The sequence below is a fragment of the Macaca mulatta genome, chromosome 10, assembly GCF_049350105.2.
Source record: "Macaca mulatta isolate MMU2019108-1 chromosome 10, T2T-MMU8v2.0, whole genome shotgun sequence".
Classification (NCBI taxonomy): domain Eukaryota; kingdom Metazoa; phylum Chordata; class Mammalia; order Primates; family Cercopithecidae; genus Macaca; species Macaca mulatta.
Genome location: NC_133415.1, coordinates 88,613,933 through 88,635,944, shown reverse-complemented (window position 1 = coordinate 88,635,944; position 22,012 = coordinate 88,613,933). Strand labels below are relative to the sequence as shown.

Genomic DNA, 22,012 nt, shown 5'->3' with positions numbered 1-22,012 from the left:
AAACAAAAAAATTAAAAACAAAGGAAGCAAACAAAAGCTGAGATACTAATACTTGGTCCTCCTTTTGGAAGGCTGTACAAGGTCTGTTTATATTTTCTTTTCTTTTTTTTTTTTTTTTTTTTTTGAGACGGAGTCATACTCTGTCACCCAGGCTGAATGTGGTGGCACCATGTGGTGGCTCACTGCATCCTCTGCCTCCCAGGTTCAAGCAATTCTGGAGCCTTGGCTTCCTGAGTAGCTGGGACTACAGGTGCACGCCACCCCGCCCAGCTTATTTTTGTATTTTTAGCAGAGATGGGGTTTCACCATGTTGGCCAGGCTGGTCTCAAACACCTGACCTCAAGTGATCCGCCCACATAAGCCTCCCAAAGTGATGGTATTACAGGCATGAGCCACTGTGCCCGGAATTGTTTATACTTTCTTTCATCTATGTATATTTCCACTTCTTTTTTTGTTTGTTGGTTTGTTTTTTTGAGAAGGAGTCTCGCTCTTGTCGCCCAGGCTAGAGTGCAATGGCACGATTTCGGCTCACTGCAACCTCCACTTCTCGGGTTTAAGTGATTCTCCTGCCTCAGCCTCCCAAGTAGCTGGGATTACAGGCACCTGCCACCATGCCCAGCTATATTTCCTACTTCTTGAGTCCCTTCTGATCATTTGTATTTTTCTATAAGTTTTACCCAGATTTTATCATAAAACAATTAAACAGTACAAAATATTATCGTTTAATTCCTTTAATTGCCTTTGAATCTGAAGTCACAATTTGAATCTCTCCTTTCTCAATCCTGTCTTGTGTACTTGTGCTCTAAAGAATAAAATGTATATTTATGATCAGAGAACCAAACAGTAAAGCCAATTTCCTTTTGAGGGGAAAAACGGTGTACTGGATTAGGCTATTTACAAGAAAAGTGGCCCCCATAAAAGAACACTTCTGGCCAGGTGCGGTGGTTCAAGCCTGTAATCCCAACACTTTGGAAGCCCGAGGCGGGCAGATCACGGGGTCAGGAGTTCGAGACCAGCCTGGCCAACATAGTGAAACCCCATCTCCACTAAAAATACAAAATTAGCCGGGTGCAGTGGTGGGTGCCTGTAATTCCAGCTACTTGGGAGGCGGAGGCAGGAGAATAGCTTGAACCCAGGAGGCAGAGGTTGGAGTAAGCTGAGATCACGCCACTGTACTCCAGCCTAGGTGACAGAGCAAGACTCCGTCTCGAAAAAGAAAAAAAAAAAAAAAGAAGAACACTTCTTGGCATCACTGAGGTAATTAATCTACTAATCTGCAGAGTCCTGAATGCTATCAGAGGAGCTAGTGGTGGTTCTGATGGACATGCAGCCACTCTGAGCTCTAAGGGCACTTGAACAGACCACCTCTCTACAGGACTAACTCCAGCCTAACTCCTTCCTCCCACTAAACTCTGGACTTTTTAAAAATTTTTTTAGACAGGGTCTAATTCTGTTGTCCAGGCTGGAATGCAGTGGCGCTATCATAGCTCACTATAGCCTCAAACTCCTGGGCTCATGTGATACTCCTGCCTCAGCCTCTTGAGTAGCTGGAATCAAAAGCATGCATCAGCACACCCAGGTTTTTTTTTTTTTTTTGCAGAGACAGCATCTACGTTACCCAGGCTAGTCTCAAACTCCTGGGTCAAGCAATCCTCCTGCCTGGGCCTCCCAAAGTACTGGGATTACAGGATTACAGGCACAAGCCACTGCATCCAGCCCGATACATTGGCTTTTGACAGCCCACACTGCCCAAGCAATGCCACAGTACTGCCACAGCAATGCCTGCCTCCTACCAGGAACATTTTCTTTGCAATAAATGAATATGGAAAAAAATAACAGAAGCGATACTCATATCTAACGTGTAATAGCAGCATATTTTATGAAGATTTGCTTGCAATATATTACATAAAAAGGCAGGATGTAAAATTGTACCACATGGAGCTCACATTACAACTCATACACAGCCAGATGAGGTGGTTTAGGCTTATAATCCCAGCTACTGAAAAGGCTGAGGCAGGAGGATCGCTTGAGCCCAGAAGGTCAAGACTGCAGTGAGCTATGATTCTGCCATTGTACTCCAGCCTGAGTGACAGAGCAAGAACCTGTCTCTTTAAAAAAAAAAAAAAAAAAAAAAAAAAAAAAAAAAAAAGGCCAGGCGTGGTGGCTCATTCCTATAATCCCAGAACTTTGGGAGGCTGAGGCTGCTGGATCACCTGAGGTCAGGAGTTTGAGACCAGCCTAACCAACATGGAGAAATCCTGCCTCTACTAAAAATACAAAATTAGCCAGGTGTGGTGGTGCATGCCAGTAATTCCAGCTACTCGGGAGGCTGAGGCAGGAGAATCACTTGAACCCAGGAGGTGGAGGTTCCAGTGAGCCAAGATCGCGCCATTAAACTCCAGCCTGGGCAACAAGAGTGAAACTGTGTCTCAAAAAAAAAAGGAAAAAAAGGCCGGGCGCGGTGGCTCAAGCCTGTAATCCCAGCACTTTGGGAGGCCGAGACGGGCGGATCACGAGGTCAGGAGATCGAGACCATCCTGGCTGACACGGTGAAACCCCGTCTCTACTAAAAAATACAAAAAAAACTTAGCCGGGCGCGGTGGCGGGCGCCTGTAGTCCCAGCTACTCGGGAGGCTGAGGCAGGAGAATGGCGTAAACCCGGGAGGCGGAGCTTGCAGTGAGCTGAGATCCGGCCACTGCACTCTAGCCTGGGCGACAGAGCGAGACTCCGTCTCAAAAAAAAAAAAAAAAAAAAAAAAGGAAAAAAGAAAGTCATTAATTATTATTATTATTATTTTTTTTTTTTTTTTTTTTTGGAGACAAGGTCTTGCTCACTCTGTCACTCAGGCTGGTCTACAGTGGCACAAACCTGGATCACTGTAGCCTCGACTTCCTCGGCTCATGTGATCCTGCCTACTCAGCCTCCCAAGCACCTGGGACTACAGGTGCAAGCCACCACACCCAGCTAATTTGTTCTTTGGTAGAGACATGGTCTTGTTATGTTTGTCTGGGCTGGTCTCAAACTCCCAGGTTCAAGTGATCCTCCTGACTCGGCCTCCCAAAGTGCTGGAATTAGAGACATGAGCCATGGTACCCAGCCACTGATTCTTTTTGTAAAGACCGGAAGAAAAAAATAAGTTATAGGTTATTGGTGATTGTTCCTTTTTTCTTAATTTCCTAAATTTTAGTTTTTCACAATGAAAATTTTTCATAAGTGCATAATGTGAGGGATTATACATGTGAAGGACAATAAGCTATCTATTAAACAACCCATTCCAGGCCGGGCACAGTGACTCATGCCTGTAATCCCAGAACTTTGGGAGGCCGAGGAGGGAGGATCACAAGGTCAAGAGATCGAGACAATCCTAGCTCACATGGTGAAACCCTGTCTCTACTAAAAATACAAAATTTAGCTGGGCGTGGTGGCACGTCCCTATAGTCCCAGCTACTCAGGAGGCTGAGGCAAGATAATCGCTTGAACCTGGGAGGCAGAGGTTGCAGTGAGCCGAGATCGTGCCACTGCATTCCAGCCTGGCAACAGAGTAAGACTCCGTCTAAAAAAAAAAAAAACAAACAAACAAACAAACAAAAAACAAAAACAAATTCTGAAGGGCTGATACTGGGAAACACATAAAGCAAAGCAAACCAAGGCAGAAATGGTTGACAGCTGTAATTAAGGAAGTTGAAACTTAAGCTGAAAAGCTGTGTTGGCAAGAGGTTCTAACTATTTGGACCCTAGGAAAGAAGTGTCAGAGGTTTGACAGCCTTTACCAAACATTCCCTAAGAAAATGAGATATCAAATCTGACATACACATGGCCAGGCATGGTAGCTCACGCCAGAACTTTGGGAGGCCAAGGCGGCTGATCACTCGAGGTCAGGAGTTCCAGACCAGCCAGACCAGCCTGGCCAACATGGTAAAATCCTGTCTCTATTAAAATTACAAAAATTAGCCAGGCGTGGTGGTGCATGCCTGTAATCCCAGATACTCAGGAGGCTGAGGCATGAGAATTGCTTGAACCCAGGAGGTGGGGGTTTCAGTGAACCGAGATCATGTCACTGCACTCCTGCCTGGGTGACAGAGCAAGACTGTCTCAAAAAAAAAAAAAAAAAAACTGACATACAGGTATAATCCAATCAGTAGAAAGGTCTTCATTTTGGCTTGCCTGAAATACCACGTCAAATTATCTTGTTCTCTGACTTAATTCATACCAAGCAATATTCTGATTATTAATTTCCCCTCCCAGATTATATAAAAAGGTGATGCCCAACAAGAAAGGCAGGATGAAACTTAATACTCACTGAGCTATTATTTGTCAGGCTCTGTGTAGGCGAACAGTCTTCTTTTACCAAAGTAACGGAATTTAATGTAATGGGGTTAAATGCTTGGCCTTGAATCCCCAGTTAATAAAATCATTCAGTTAATAAAATCATTAACTGAATGAATTTATATAAATTATTTAACCCCTTATTAGCTGAATGAATTTGTGTAAATTATTTTCCTCTCTGTAAAATAGGGATGGTGATAATAATAATATCTATCTCCAAGCAGTGGATGTGAGGATTAAAATATATAATCCATTTAAAGAGCTCAGGACCGGCACAAAGTAAGAACTACACAGTTAGTAGCTGTAAATAACTATGTTAGCACAAATGAGGAAATTCGGTTTAAAGTAACTTGGTTAAAGTTCAAGTGCTAAGTGACAGGCCCCAGAACAAAAGTCAAGGTTGGCCTGACTTCTGAATTAATTGTTTCTACCACATTACTGTCCCCCAGGCACCCCAGGAGGCCTTCCATTAAAATGTAGGAGGGAGGGAGGCAGTGAATGAATGAAGATGAGCAAATTATTCCCAAAATCTCAATAAAACCAATTCCTCTTCAGGCTGAATCCTCAGAATTCCTGCTATTTATGAACTAAAACCTGTTTCATTGTAACTCTGACCCATGTGTTTGAAGTTTCACTCTCTGGTATCACACAGAACAGAAAACTAATCTGGCTTTCCCATCCCATTACCAATTTCCCCTTCACCCCTCTGAGGTGGCAGAGTTTGTTTTTAAATTCACATTAATTCACCCAACAAACCACCAACGAGTATTATCAGTAAGTCACTATGCTGGAAATGCTGAAAATTAGGAATCCAACTCAGTCCCAGCTCTAGTCCACCCAGCAAGACAAACTCAAACACTAAGAAGGCATGAATGAGTTCTAGCAAAGGGTGAAGGGAGGGGCAGAGGGGAAATCATCTGAAAGTATCTATTTAAATTGACAACATCTACTAAAGAATAAAAAAGAGTTCAATAGAGAAGCAGGAATTTCAAAAAAATTACATAAGTAGTACATTTTTACTTCCTTCATTTAGTTTCTAACACAATTTTTCTGAAGATGCAATAGGACTAAGATTCTGTAGCGTTTAACTTCTCTTCAGGGCCTTAGCTTTTTCTTCCAAAAATCACCAGCTTCCAGAAAAAGAGAAAAAGGGAACATGTTCAATATGGACATGGAGAGAATTTTAAAAACTCATGCAATCTGTATTCACATAGGATTCCATTTTAAAAGACCTTGGCAGGATTTCAAATTACTCCTTTACATTCAAATTTCCCTACAATGGGAACTCACTGCTACACAGGAGACACAGGGCCTAGTTTATTTCCTTAAATACAGTATTCGATCAGTGTCCCCTGCATCAATGATAATGAAAGCTTTAAATGCACACTGTGCAGCACAGTTTAAAGGGCACTTTCACAAATGACAAACTGGAAGAAAATAACTGCAACTTGTATGACAAAGAGCTAACTTCCATTATTAACAAAGAGTGCGTACAAACCAAGGACAAAAAAGTTCAAACAACTTACTCTTTTTTTTTTTTTTTGAGACGGAGACTTGCTCTGTCACCCACGCTGGAGTGCAATGGCATGATCTCAGCTCACTGCAACCTCCGCCTACTGGGTTCAAGCGATTCTCCTGCCTCAGCCTCCCAAGTAGCTGGGATTACAGGTGTGTGCCACCACGCCCAGCTAATTTTGCATTTTTAATAGAGACGGGGTTTCTCCATGTTGGTCAGGCTGGTCTTGAACTCCCGACCTTAGGTGATCCACCCGCCTCGGCCTCCCAAAGTGCTGGGATTACAGGCGTGAGCCACCGTGCCTGGTCACAACTTACTTTAAAATGTGCAAAGTGGGCCAGGTGCGATGGCTCACACCTGTAATCCCAGCACTTTGGGAGGCCAAGGCGGGTGGATCACCTGAGGTCGGGAGTTCAAGACCAGCCTGACCAACATGGAGAAACCCCGTCTCTACTAAAAATATAAAATTAGCCAGGCGTGGTGGCACACACCTGTAATCCCAGCTACTAGGGAGGCTGAAGCAGGAGAATTGCTTGAACCCAGGAGGCGGAGGTTGCGGTGAGCAAAGATTGCACCATTGCCCTCCAGCCTGGGCAACAAGAGCGAGACTTCGTCTCAAAAAAACAAAACAAAACAAAATGCTCAAACTGTAAGAAATGGCGTATTTGGAGGTCGAGTACAGATACAAAGGTCTAATGAACACGTGATAATATATACACATAACATCACCCTAAATTAAAGGAAATGCAAATTAAAATAACAAAATTTCACTTCTCAAATTGGCAAAAATTTAAAGGTAGTGTTAACAGGGATGAGGAGAACAGACCATGCTCAAATGCTTCTATCCAAAGCATTAACTAGAAAAGCTTTCTAGAGGCAATTTGGCACCACTTACAAAAACATAATCTCTGCCCAACAATCCCATGGCCAGTAACTCATAATGAAGACATACCCTCAAAGCCTATCAGATTATCCCTAACAATAATCAATAGAGCTTTGAAATTTCTGCAACCAAAACATACATCAAAAGAGGACTGTGTCTCAGCCACTCAGGAGGCTGAGGTGGGAGGATTGCTTGAGCCCAGGAGTTTGAGGCTGCAATAAGCTACATCATGCCACTACAGCTATTAAAAGGAAAAATGGGCCAGGCACACTGGCTCACGCCTGTAATCCCAGCACTTTGGGAGGATATGGTAGGTGGATTGCTTGAGCTCAGGAGTTCAAGATCAGCCTGGACAACATGGTGAAATCCCATCTCTACAAAAAATACAAAAAAATTAGCCAGGCATGGTAGTACGTGTCTGTAGTCCCAACTACTTGGGAGGCTAAGGTAGGAGGATGGTTTGAGCCCAGGAGGAAGAGGTCGCAGTGAGCGGAGATTGTACCACAGCACTCTAGCCGGGGCAACAGAGCCAGACCTGTCTCAAAAAAAAAAAAGGCCAAGTGCGGTGGCTCACACCTGTAATCCCAGCACTTTGAGAGACCGAGGCAGGTGGATCACCTGAGGTCAGGTGTTCAAGACCAGCCAGGGCAACACGGTGAAACCCCATCTCTTCTAAAAATACAAAAATTAGCCTGGCGTGGTGGCACATGCCTGTAATCCCAGCTACTCAGGAGGCTGAGGCAGGAGAATCACTTGAACCCAGGAGGTGGAGGCTGCAGTGAGCTGACATCATGCCACTGCACTCCAGTCTGGGTGACAGAGCAAGATTCCATCTGAAAAAAAAAACAAAAAAACTACCAAAGAAGTAATTGTCAGCAGGAATTACCTAGATGGTATGATTTTATTTTATTCTGGTGGTGGGGTTGCTTCTTTATGTTTCTTCATTTTTCTTTTTTTTTGAGATAGGGTCTCACTGTCACCCAGACTGGAATGCAGTGGCGCGATCTCAGCTCACCGTAACCTTCGCCTCCTAGGCTCAAGCAATTCTCCTGCCTCAGCCTCCTGAGTAGCTACGATTACAGACATAAGCCACTACTGCCCAGCTACTTTTTGTATTTTTAGTAGAGATAGGGTTTCACCATGTTGGCCAGGCTGGTCTTGAACTCCTGACCTCAAATGATCCACCCACCTTGGCCTCCCAAAGTGCTGGGATTACAGGCATAAACCACCACGCCCAGCCTGTTTTTTAAATGTTATTTAAATATGCAAATTTTTCACCAGGTACACTGGCTTACGCCTATAATCCCAGCACTTTGGGAGGCTGAGTACAGGCTCATGCCTGTAATCCCAGCATTTTGGGAGGCCAAGGGGCAGATAGCTTGAGTCTAGGAGTTCAAGACCAGCCTGGGCAACTTGGTGAAATCTCATCTCTACAAAAAATACAAAAAGAAAAAAAACTACAAATTTTTTAAATGCAAGAACTTAATTCTTACACTATTTTACTATTTACTGGATCTTCACAACTGCCAGATGACATAATTGGGACTAATGTAATGTTACCATGGTATAGAAGTAAAATTAAGTTACAGGGAGGAAACTGACATGCAGAGGTGCTAGCAAATTTCAAGGTCCTCTGAGGCAGAATTTCCTCTTATCAAAAGTAACAGGATGTCTACAGAAGTAGAAAAACTGCTTCTCAAAGGTCCTTCCTCTTTCTCTGACCAAAGTCGTTGCGATGCTTATATTCATGTCTTTAGATATAAACATAACTTGAATACAGGAAGATAAAGCAACTGGGTGCTTTTCAAATGTTGTGTCAGAATTATCACACCATTATATAACAAGCAGAAATACTTAATTTTTTAGAAAAGACAAAACCTAACACTGGTCCAGATGCGGGGAAACAGGTACACTAGAACACCTCCTGGGGTCCTGACCATGGCCATCTTTTTATACCTCAATCTAGAAGCAAAGAACAAAGAACAAGCTGTGGAACTGCTTATACTCTTAGACTCATTCAGCCATTTCAAGCTAAAGAATACAGTCCAGGATAAAAATAAATCATTTGTGAAAATGAGAAAAACCAATAGCTCTTTACATAAGATTCTGGGGAAGCTGGATGTAGTTCATCCATTAAAAAACAAGAGAATATTTAATCAAAATTCAATACAGTAGTACTATATTATAAACTCAACAGATATCTAATAAATTAAATAAAGAATGCTATTAAGCTACTACTATGATAAAGACGTAAACTAACCTTACAAAAAGAGAGTAGATATAAAATACCCTTATGCAAACTAACGAGACCCACATAAAAAAAAAAATTTATAGTCCGGGCACGGTGGCTCACACCTGCAATTCCAGCACTTTGGGAGGCCAAGGCGGGCAGATCATGAGGTCAAGAGATCGAGACCATCCAGGTAAACATAGTGAAACCCATCTCTACTAAAAAATACAAAAATTAGCTGGGCATGGTGGTGTGCGCCTGTAATCCCAGCTACTCAGGAGGCTGAGGCAGAACAATCGCTTGAACCCGAGAGGTGGAGGTTGCAGTGAGCTGAGATCGCACGACTACACCCCACCCGGGCAACACAGTGAGACTCTGTCTCAAAAAAAAAAAAAAATTATAATAACTAACCTTACATATATTAACTAATTTAATCCTTACAAAAATCACAGAAGTACTATATTAATCCCCATTATAAAAATGAGGAAAAAGAAAGTTAAGGATACTAATATAGTAAGGAGCTAAGCTAGCATCCGAACCTCAGTCCAGTAGCTCCTGAATTCAGATTCTTACCCCAAGTTTATTTACAAGGTACATTGTTGAACTCTGTTTCTTCACTTATGATATGGGGATAGTGGCCCCTATCGTGGGTGCTACGAGAATTAAATGAGAAAGGTCTGCAAAACCCCTATTAAAATGTCTAACACAAACTAGGTAGTCAGCTGGGTGCAGTGGCTTACACCTGTAATCCCAGCACTTTGGAAGGGCAAAGTGGGCAGATCACTTGAGGTCAGGAATTCGAGACCAGCCTGGCCAATGTGGTGAAACCCTGTCTCTACTAAAAAAATACAAAAATTAGCCAGACGTCATGGCACACACCTATAATCCCAGCTACTCGAGGGTGAGGCAGAAGAATTGCTTGAACCCAGAGATGAAGGTTGCAGTGAGCCAAGATGGTGCCACTGCACTCCAGCCCAGGCATCAGAGTGAGATTTGTCTCAAAAATAAATAAATAAATACATAAATAAATAAATAAAGTAGGTACTCAATAAATGGTAGTAGATTTTTCTTTTTTCTTTTTTTTTTTTTGAGACGGAGTCTCGCTCTGTCGCCCAGGCTGGAGTGCACTGGCCGGATCTCAGCTCACTGCAAGCTCCGCCTCCCGGGTTTACGCCATTCTCCTGCCTCAGCCTCCCGAGTAGCTGGGACTACAGGCGCCCGCCACCTCGCCCAGCTAAGTTTTTGTATTTTTTTTAGTAGAGACGGGGTTTCACCGTGTCAGCCAGGATGGTCTCGATCTCCTGACCTCGTGATCCGCCCGTCTCGGCCTCCCAAAGTGCTGGGATTACAGGCTTGAGCCACCGCGCCCGGCCAGATTTTTCTTTTTTCTAAGACGGAGTCTCACTCTGTCCCCAGACTGGAGTGCAATGGTGTGATCTCAGCTCACTGCAACCTCCTCTCCTCCTGGGTTCAAGCAATTCTCTTGCCTCAGCGTTCCCAAGTAGCTGGGATTACAGGAGCGCACCACCACGTCCAGCTAATTTTTGTATTTTTAGTGGAGACGGGATATTGCCATGTTGGCCAGGCTGGTCTCAAACTCACGACCTCAGGTGATTCGCCCACCTCAGCCTCCCAAAGTGCTGAGATTACAGGCGTGAGCCACCACGCCCACATTTTCTGAATTCATATCACATTTACAGTTAATGTACTGACAAAGACTGTGGGTTTTATTTTGGGAGAGACAAAAGAGTACTGTCGCTATGGTAACTGGAAGTCTTGCCCTCAGCAATCCCTTTGTGCTCAAGGAAAAGAGGAACAACAAAGAATTAAAAGTGATAGATGGGTATGGAACAAGACCTTTCAGTGAATCAGCTCTGGGACATGGGTAGAGGGAAATAAACTCTGGGACTTTCGAGGAAAAAAATCTCTGGGACTCTCAAGGAATAAAATGCCAATCACCAGAAACTATAGAACAGGCTTTGGGATAATCTAATGGTGCTTATCACAAGGCTTGGATTCAACCTCCATTAAAGGGTGACAGTGCCTTTTAACTCAATACAACCACTTTAAATTGAGGGACACTTCAGATGAAAGACCAGCTTAAATCTTTATGCCCCCTTCATTCAAGAAATATTCATTGAGTGCCTGCTGTGTGCCAGGTACTGGAGATAGATAATGGGAGGACAAGGCACCCCAGACCCCGTTCTCTAGTGAGGAAGGCAGCTAAGAAACAAGATAAGCACATACATAATGGTCATTTTTTTTTTTCTTTTTTTTTAGGCAGAGTTTCACTCTTGCTGCCCAGGCTGGAGTGCAGTGGCGCAATCTTGGCTCACTGCAACCTCCACTTCCCGGGTTCAAGCAATTCTCCTGCCTCAGCCTCCTGGTAGCTGGGATTACAGGCATGCACTACCACGCCCGGCTAATTTTTGTATTTTTAGAAGAGACAGAGTTTCTCCATGATGGTCAGGCTGGTCCTGAACTCCCGACCTCAGGTGATCCACCCACCTCAGCCTCTCAAAGTGCTGGGATTACAGGTGTGAGCCACCATGCCTGGCCTTTTTTTTTTTTTTTTTTTGAGACAGAGTCCAGCTCTTGTCGCCCAGCCTGGAGTGCAACGTGTGATCTCGGCTCTCTGCAACCTCCGCCTCCCAGGTTCAAGCAATACTCCTGCCTCAGCCTCCCCAGTAGCTGGGATTACAGGCGTGCGCCACCATGCCCGGCTAATCTTTGTATTTTTAGTAGAGACAGGGTTTCACCATGTTACCCAAGCTGGTCTCGAACTCCTGATCTCTGGTGATCCGCCCACCTTGGCCTCCCAAAGTGCTGGGATTACAGGCATGAGCCACTGCGCCACACGAGCATATAAAGATCATTTCTGACAGAGATAAGTAATTGCGGGAAAAACAACAAAATAATGTGAACCAGCAGCATGGAAAGGACTATTTTAGATACGGCTGTTAGAAAGGACTCTCCGAAGATGGGTGCAGTGGCTCACACCTGTAATCCCAGCACTTTGGGAGGCCGAGGTGGGCGGATCACCTGAGGTCAGGAGTTCGAGACCAGCCTAGCCAATATGGTGAAACCCCGTCTCTACTAAAACTACAAAAATTAGCCAGGCACGGTGGCAGGCGCCTGTAGTCCCAGATACTCAGGAGGCTGAGGCAGGAGAATTACTTGAACCCAGGAGGTGGGGGTTACAGTGAGCCAAGATCGTGCCACCACACTCCAGTCTGGGTGACAAACCAACACTCTGTCTAAAAAAAAAAAAAGAAAGAAAAGAAGTAAAGAAAAAGAAAGAAAAGGACTCTGCGAGGAACTGAGGTCTAAGCAGAGACCTAGGTGACAAGAAGGAGACAGCCATGTGATGATCTAAGGAAAGTGACTTCTAAGCAAAGGGAACTACTAGAGGCAAAGAGCCTCCGGCAGAAACGAGCTTTTCCCACACACAGCCTGAGCCTAGAAGGTTGAGACTTCCCGCAGCCCCTGCTGCTGTCCCAGGAAAACATAAACAATTTTAGCCGGTTCAGTGATACCTGGGTCTCCCAGGAAGAAGCCTTCAAGAGGACTTTCTGCCAAAGTTCTGCCTTGGAGGAAGGCCAGGGAGTGCCTAGGGATGGGTGCACAGACAGGTTTTAGACTCACATTTTGATCAATGGTGGCTCCAGTCATGGTTGGCTGAGAAACAACAAGAAAAATCACTGCGCGTGTTTGCCCAGATATCAAATGGGATCAACGGCCCCAATTTCCTAGCGTTGTGAAGAGTAAGTGAGCTAATGGATGTCAAGTGCTTAGCACAGCAAACTCTAAATGGTACTGGTGATGGCAATGGTGATATACTAGCAAAAAAGACATCAGACACAAAGAATTATAGTCAATATTATTAAAAATTAACACAGTATCCAATATATTAAAGTGCATAAAGAGCACATCTTTAGTCCTAGGGAAGTGACAAATTGGTTCAAGTAGGACCTCTTTCACGTCACACTAGAAGAAAGGGAATTAGTTCCTTTTACTTGACAAGGTAGGGAAGGAGGGAGGAAAGGCAGAAGAGGTAAGGAGGAAGAAAAATAAAGGAAGGAAGGAAGGAAGGAAAGGCAAGAATGAAAAGAGGGAAGACGCCAGGCACGATGGCTCACGCCTGTAATCCCAGCACTTTGGGAGGTCGAGGAGGGCAGATCACCAGAGTTCAGTAGTTTGAAACCAGTCTGGCCAACATGGTGAAACCCCATCTGTACTAAAAATACAAAAAATTAGCCGGGCATGGTGGCATGTGCCTGTAATCCCAGTTACTCAAGAGGCTGAGGCAGGAGAATTGCTTGAGCCCAGGAGATGGAGGTTGCAGTGAGCCAAGATCGAGCCACTGCACTCCAGCTCGGCGACAGAGCAAGACTGTGTCTCAAAATAAAAGAGTGAAGAAAGAAATAGGCCTCAAAACTTCCCCACTGTCTTCCCAGGTACTTGAAATGCTTTCTCCAAGAGTCAAACATTTCCTTCCATAATTAAAATGCAAAGAGGGCCGGGCGCGGTGGCTCAAGCCTGTAATCCCAGCACTTTGGGAGGCCGAGACAGGCGGATCACGAGGTCAGGAGATCGAGACCATCCTGGCTAACACAATGAAACCCCGTCTCCACTAAAAATACAAAAAAATTAGCCGGGCGTGGTGGCGGCGCCTGTAGTCCCAGCTACTCGGGAGGCTGAGGCAGGAGAATGGCGGGAACCCGGGAGGCGGAGCTTGCAGTGAGCCGAGATCGCGCCACTGCACTCCAGCCTGGGCGACAGAGCGAGACTCCGCCTCAAAAAAAATAAAAAAATAAAATAAAATAAAATAAAATAAAATAAAATAAAATAAAATGCAAAGAGACAGCAAACATGAGTTGAGTTTACTCATTCCAAACTACTGAGAATGAGTTGATTAAATCAGTGGATTTTCCCAGTAGCAATGGAAAGGGCCTGGGCCAGGGTTGGACCTAAAATGTATCTGTTGTATGACCTTTGGCATATTACTCAATTTCACTGAGCTAATCATTTTACCCTTACAAGTTCCTTCTCCTTTTGTCCCCATCAAAGTTTAAGGCCTTAAGATTGGCAAGTGTGCCAAACTAGAAACATGGGCACTTCCCTTACCTCCTTCTCCCTCTCACACTTGGACACCATTTTGTTGGACCTGCTTCTAAGTCTCGCCCATTGCCAAGTGGATGCCCAGTATCAGCCCTGCATCAGTTCTAATCTTGATTACTCCAACAGCTCTTGACAGAGCTCCAAGCCGCCAGCTACACCTTCCCCAGATCCAAATCAATACTGTCTCATGAGATGACATCTTCTCAGTGGTTATTTTATGACAAATACTATTCTAAGATATATATATACACACACACACACACACACACACACACACACACACACATATACACATACTATTCTAAGATATATACTACTCTAAGATATGTATGTATATACTAAGATATATATACTACTCTGATATATATATATATATATATAACTGTATCAGCCCATTTAGTGTCTACCTCTTTGGTTTGTAATGAGCATTATTCCCATTTTACGGATGAGAAAACTCAGGTTCACAAAGTAAGTTTCCCAAATACCAAAGCTAGCCAGGTATTGGGACAAGGAATTGAACCGAGGTAAGGATGACTCCAGTTAACTACACTGCTGCTAATCTTCATCACTGCTACTACAGTGATATTTCTAAAATCTAAGTCTGATCTTAAGACTTCTATTTTTTTTTTTTTTTTTTTTTTTGAGACGGAGTCTTGCTCTGTCACCCAGGCTGGAGTGCAGTGGCCGGATCTCAGCCCACTGCAAGCTCCTCCTCTCGGGTTCACGCCATTCTCCTGCCTCAGCCTCCCCAGTAGCTGGGACTACAGGCACCCGCCAATTCGCCCGGCTAGTTTTTTGTATTTTTTAGTAGAGACGGGGTTTCACCATGTTAGCCAGGATGGTCTCGATCTCCTGACCTCGTGATCCGCCCGTCTCGGCCTCCCAAAGTGCTGGGATTACAGGCTTGAGCCACCGCGCCCGGCCAAGACTTCTATTTTAAAACAGTTCAGGCCGGGCACGGTGGCTCACGCCTGCAATCCCAGCACTTTGGGACGCCAAGGCAGGTGGATCTCAAGGTCAGGAGTTCAACACCAGCCTGGCCAACATGGTGAAACCTAACCTCTACTAAAAATACAAAAATTAGTTGGGCATGGTGGCTCAAGCCTGTAATCCCAGCACTTTGGGAGGCCAAGACGGGCGGATCACGAGGTCAGGAGATCGAGACCATCCTGGCTAACACGGTGAAACCCCATCTCTACTAAAAAATACAAAAAAAAAAACTAGCCGGGCGAGGTGGCGGGCGCCTGTAGTCCCAGCTACTCGGGAAGCTGATGCAGGAGAATGACTTGAACCCGGGAGGCGGAGCTTGCAGTGAGCTGAGATCCGGCCACTGCACTCCAGCCTGGGCCACAGAACGAGACTCTGTTTCAAAAAAAAAAAAAAAAAAACTAGCCAGGCGAGGTGGCGGGCGCCTGTAGTCCCAGCTACTCGGGAGGCTGAGGCAGGAGAATGGCATAAACCAGGGAGGCTGAGCCTGCAGTGAGCTGAGATCCGGCCACTGCACTCCAGCCTGGGTGACAGAGTGAGACTCCGTCTCAAAAAAAAAAAAAAAATTACAAAAATTAGCCAGGCATGGTGGCCCATGCCTGTAATTCCAGCTACTCAGGAGACTGAGACAGGAGAATCGCTCAAACCCAGGAGGCAGAGTTGCAGTGAGCCGAGATCACGCCACTGCAGTCCAGCCTGGGTAACAGAGCAAGGCTTCATCTCAAAAAAAAAACAAAAACAAAAAACAAAAAAAAACAGTTCAGTGGCTCCGCTACAGAACCATAATCAAGGTACTCAGTGGAGCATTCGGGCCGTTAGTGAGTTAGCCATTATAACCAAGCCAAAAGAAACTCTAAAGATGGGAGCTTAAAAGGACAGAAGCAGGCAAGCTTTAGCAGACGGGCTGTGGGACACACTGGTTATGAGCCAGAACTCTGAAATAAGAGTGCCTGAGTTTGGACCCCAGCCCCACCACTTTCCAGATAAACTTGCACAAATCATGTCCTCTCTGAGCTTCCCCATCTGTAAAATGAGGATATCACTAGCACCCACTTCAAACCATCATACAGGTGTTGTGAAGATAAAAGTTACTTAGTACAGGCCAGGCCTGGGGGCTCACACCTGTAATCCCAGCACTTTGGGAGGCCAAGGCAGGCTGATCACCTGAGGTCAAAAGTTTGAGATCAGCCTTGTCAACATGATGAAATCCCGCCTCTACTAAAAATACAAAAATTAGCCAGGCGTGGTGGCATGCACCTGTAATCCCACCTACAGGGGAGGCTGAGGAAGGAGAATCGCTTGAACCCGAAAGGCAGAGGTTGCAGTGAGCCGGGATCACACCATTGCACTCCAGCCAGGATGACAGAGCGAGACTCCGTCAAAAAAAAAAAAAAAAAAAGTTATTTAGCAGAGCCTGGCACACAATAAACTTGCAAGGTTATTACTGTTCTTGCTGGGCATGGTGGCTTAAACCTGTAATTCTAGCATTTTGGGAGGCAGAGGCGGGCGGATCATCTGAGGTCAGGAATTTGAGACCAGCCTGGCCAATGTGATGAAAACCCATCTCTACTAAACACACAAAAAATTAGCTAAGCATGGTGGCAGATGCCTGTAATCCCAGCTACTCAGGAGGCTGAGGCAGGAGAATTGCCTGAACCCAGGAGGCGGAGTTTGCAGTGAGCTGAGATCGATCCACTGCACTCCAGACTGGGCAACAAGAGCAAAACTGTGCATATATTAAAAAAAAAAAAAAAAGGCGGGGGGATGCTGGGCACCGTGGCTCATGCCTGTAATCTCACCACTTTGGGAGGCAGAGGTGGGTGGTTCATGAGGTCAGGAGTTCGAGACCAGCCTAGCCAACATGGTGAAACCCTGTCTCAACTAAAAACACAAAAAATTAGCCAGGCATGTTGGTGCACGCCTGTAGTTCTAGCTGCTCAGTTGGCTGCAGCAGAATTGCTTGAACCCGGCAGGTGGAGGTTGCAGTGAGCCGAGATCCCACCACCGCACTCCAGCCTGGGCGACAGAGTGAGACTGTGTCACCAAAAAAAAAAAAAAAAAAAGGTTATTACTGTTCTTACTACCCATACTCCTGCCACATCCAAACTCCCTGCAGTTCCGACCTCCAGGGCCTTTGTATAAACAAGCTGCTTTTTTTTTTTTTTTTTTTTTTTTTTTTGACAGTCTTACACTGTCACCCAGGCTGCAGTGCAATGGCACGATCTTGGCTCACTGCAACTTCTGTCTCCCAGGTTCAAGCGATTCTCCTGCCTCAGCCTCCTGAGTAGCTTGGATTACAGGAGCACACCACCATACCTGGCTAATTTTTATATTTTTACTAGTGACGGGGTTTCACCATGTTGGCCAGGGTGGTCTCGAACTCCTGACCTCAGGTGATCTACCTGCCTCCACCTCCCAAAGTGCTGGGATTACAGGCATGAGCCACTGCACCCAGCCAAATAAGCTGTTTTCTCTTCCTGGTCCTTCATGACCAGGCTTAGCCATTGGCACCTCCCTGAAGGACTTCCTTCACACCTGCATTCTCTCATGGCAACCTAACTTACCCTATGGGTCACAGCATTCATCACTCTGCACTGAAACTGCCTATCTAAGTAGATTTCTCTCAGAAGGCAATGAACTCCTCATAGGCATCCCCAGCATCTAACAAGCAGTGCCCTTAATATGGTGGTCAAATGCTTATTAAATGATATAACCTGGCCAGGCGCGGCGGCTCACACTAGTAATCCCAGCACTTTGGGAGGCCGAGGTGGGTAGATCACCTGAGGTCAATTCAAGAACACCCTGGCCAAAATGGCAAAACCCCACCTCTAGTAAAAATACAAAAATTAGCCAGGCGTGGTGGTGTGCACTGGTAATCCCAGCTACTCAGGAGGCTGAGGCAGGAGAAAGGCTTTAACACGGGAGGTGGAGGTGGCAGTGAGCTGAGATTGTGCCATTGCACTCTAACCTGGGCAACAGAGAGAGACTACATCTCAAAAAAAAAAAAAAAAAGAGGCCGGGCGCGGTGGCTCAAGCCTGTAATCCCAGCACTTTGGGAGGCCGAGACGGGCGGATCACGAGGTCAGGAGATCGAGACCATCCTGGCTAACCCGGTGAAACCCCGTCTCTACTAAAAAATACAAAAAACTAGCCGGGCGAGGTGGCGGGCGCCTGTAGTCCCAGCTACTCGGGAGGCTGAGGCAGGAGAATGGCGTAAACCCGGGAGGCGAGCTTGCAGTGAGCTGAGATCCGGCCACTGCACTCCAGCCTGGGCGACAGAGCGAGACTCTGTCTCAAGAAAAAAAAAAAAAAAAAAGAGATAACCTCAGCCTTCTCACTGGCAAAATGGAAATAAAAACAGAAAAGAGGCCAGGTGCAGTGGCTCACACCTGTAATCCCAGTACTTTGGAAGGCCAAGGTGAGAGGATCATTTGAGTGAGGCCAGGAGTTTGAAGCCAACCTGGGCAACATAGTGAGATCTCATCTCTACAAAAAATAAAAATATGGAGCTGCGCTAGGTAGCTCACACCTGTAATCCCAGCACTTTGGGAGGCCAAGGCAGGTGGATCACTTAAGGCCAGGAGTTCGAGACCAGCCTGGCCAAAATGATGAAACCCTGTCTCTACTAAAAATACAAAAATTAGCTGGGTATGATGGCAAGCACCTGTAATCCCAGCTACTAGGGAGGCTGAGGCAGGAGAATCACTTGAACCCAGGCAGAGGTTGCAGTGAGCAGAGACTGCACCACTGCACTCCAGCCAGGGAGACAGAGCAGAACTCTCTCTCAAAAAGTAAAAATAAAAATACAAAAATAGGCTGGGTGCGGTGGCTCACAGCTGTAATCCTAGCATTTTGACAGGCTGAGGCAGGCAGATCACCTGAGATCGGGAGTTAGAGACCAGCCTGACCAACATGGTGAAACCTCATCTAGACTAAAAATACAAAATTAACTGGGCATGGTGGTACATCCCTGTAATCCCAGCTGCTCCGGAGGCTGAGGCAAGAGAATCGCTTGAACCTGGGAGGCAGAAGTTGCAGTGAGCTGAGATCGCGTCATTGGACTCCAGCCTGGGCAACAAGAGTGAAACTCCGTCTCAAATAAATAAATAAATAAATACCCAGGCACGGTGATACACACCTGTGGTCCTAGCTACTCAGGACGCTGAGGCAGGAGAATCACTTGAGCCCAGGGGTTCAAGGCTGCAGTGAACTATGACTGCACCACTATACTCCAGCTTGGGCAACAGAGCAAGAGACCCTGTCTCAAAAAAAAAAAAAAAAAAAAAAAAAAAGAAACAGGAAAGAGATCAATATCATCCATCTCAAAGGGTGTAGAGATTCAAGGAGATAATCATATGGAGGTTCTTTGAAGAGTGTTATCCACAGGTAAACACAGAAACTATTACTACTCCTTGCGTGCAGAGGTAGGCAAAGCACGTGGAATGAAGCAACTGAAGACAGACCACAATTTTATCCCTGGGGCTTAAGAAAAGCTGTATCCATTTCTTTAGGCACTGAGGGCTCCAATCTATCAATACTCTGTACTCTCTGAGTGATATAGTCTATAGCTCTGGAGTGAGTTTTGAGACGGAGTCTTGCTCTGTCGCCAAGCTAGAGGGCAGTGGCTCAATTTCGGCTCACTGCAACCTCCACCTCCCTGGTTCAAGCAATTCTCCTGCCTCAGCCTCCCAAGTAGCTGAAACTACAGGCGTGCGGCACCACACTGGGCTAATTTTTTGTATTTTAGTAGAGACGGGGTTTCACCATGTTGGTCAGCATAGTCTCGATCTCCTGGCCTTGTGATCCACCCACCTCAGCCTCCCAAAGTGCTGGGATTACAGGCGTGAGCCACTGCGCACAGCCGAGGGGAAGTCTTATTTATTTATTTATTGAGACGGAGTCGTGCGCTGTCACCAGGCTGGAATGCAGTGGCGCAATCTTGGCTCACTGGAACCTCTGACTCCCTAGTTCAAGCGATGATTCTCCTGCCTCAGCCTTCCGAGTAGCTGCAATTACAGGCATGCGCCACCATGCTCTGCTAATTTTTTTTGTATTTTTAGTAGAGACAGGGTTCTACCATGTTGGCCAGGATGATCTTGATCTCCTGACCTCATGATCCACCCACCTCGGCCTCCCAAAGTGCTGGGATTACAGGCGTGAGCCACTGTGACTGGCTGGGAAATCTTTCTTTAAACACACCTGAGTAGCTATCCTTACAAGATTTCTTTTTTTTTTTTTTTTTTTTGAGATGGAGTCACACTGTGTCGCCCAGGCTGGAGTGCAGTGGTGCAATCTCAGCTCACTGCAACGTCTACCTCCTGGGTTCAAGTAATTCTCCTGCCTCAGCCTCCTAAGTAGCTGGGACGAAAGGCACCTGCCACCATGCCCAGCTAATTTAGTAGAGACGGGATTTCACTGTGTTGGCCAGGCTGGTGGTCTCAGTCTCCCAAAGTGCTGGGATTACAAGTGTGAGCCACCATGCCCGGCCTATTCTTACAGAGTTTCTTAATTGAAATATCACCATATTACGAAGGAAAACAACTTGGAGATGAAATCATTACTCAACAGGGCCTCGAGAGACATTTTCACGCCTATGGAGTTTTAAATACCTAAGTTATTTATGAGACAATTCGTTAGTTCCCTTATCCTGGCAGGGCATGGTGGCTAACGCCTGTAATCCCAGCACATTGGGAGGCTGAGGTGGGAGGATCACCTGAGGTCAGGAGTTCAAGACCAGCCTGGCCAACATGGTGAAACCCCATCTCTACTGAAAATACAAAAATTAACCAGGCATGGTCACAGGAGTCCGTAGTACCAGCTACTCAGGAGGCTAAGGCAGGACAATCGCTTGAACCCAGGAGGCAAAAGTTGTAGTGAGCCAAGATCGCGCCACTGCACTCCAGCCTGGGTGACAAGAGCAAAACTCCGTCTCAAAAATAAATAAATAAATAAATAAATAAATAAAATTCCCTTATCCTTTAAATATTAACTTTTATTCCTAGCCTTTAGTATTAATACCAGGAAATACTTAATATTTACTGATTTATTACCACATGCTAAATCCTTGACAAACATCTCACTCCCAACAATGTAGAGAAGTCAGCAGTATTATTCCATTTTACGAAGGAGGATTAAGAGGCTTAAAGCAATAAACAACTTGCCCAAAGTCACCTGGCTAGAGAGAAGAGCTGGGACTTCAGAAGCAAGACTTCTTTCCTCCAAAACCCACTACCCTGTTTTTTGTTTTTTGTTTTTTTTAAGAGTGTCTGGCTCTGTGGCCCAGGTTGGAGTGCAGTGGCATGATCCTGGCTCACCGCAACCTCTGCCTCCCAGGCTCAAACCATCCTCCCCACCTCAGCTCCCCCAGTGCTGGAACTACAGGAACGTGCCACCACACCTTGCTCATTTTTGTACTTTTTATAGAGGTGGGGTTTGCCATGTTGCCGAGGCTAGTCTCGAACTCCTCAGCTCAAGTGATCTGCCCACCTAAGCTTCCCAAAGTGCTGGAATTACAGGTGTGAGCCACCGCGCCCGGCCCCCACTAACCTTTATTACTTTTTTTTTTTTTTGAGACGGAGTCTCACGCTGTTGCCCAGGCTGGAGTGCAGTGGCGCGATCTCGGCTCACTGCAAGCTCCGCCTCCCGGGTTCCCGTCATTCTCCTGCCTCAGCCTCCTGAGTAGCTGGGACTACAGGCGCCCGCCACCGCGCCCGGCTAATTTTTTTTTTGTATTTTTAGTAGAGACGGGGTTTCACTGTGGTCTCGATCTCCTGACCTTGTGATCCGCCCGCCTCGGCCTCCCAAAGTGCTGGGATTACAGGCTTGAGCCACCGTGCCCGGCCCACTAACCTTTATTACTTTTAAAAACAAGGGGCTGAGTGCAGTGGCTCATGCCTGTAATCCCAATACTTTGGGATGCTGAGGTGGGCAGACCACCTGAGGTCAGGA

At 45.8% G+C, this 22,012-nt stretch overlaps 1 protein-coding gene across 2 annotated transcripts in view; it reads right to left on the bottom strand.

The window, feature by feature from the left end:
• Positions 1–22,012, bottom strand: part of PHF20 (PHD finger protein 20) — a 186,820-nt gene that overhangs the window by 150,544 nt on the left and 14,264 nt on the right. The gene's annotated exons all lie outside the window — the stretch shown is intronic.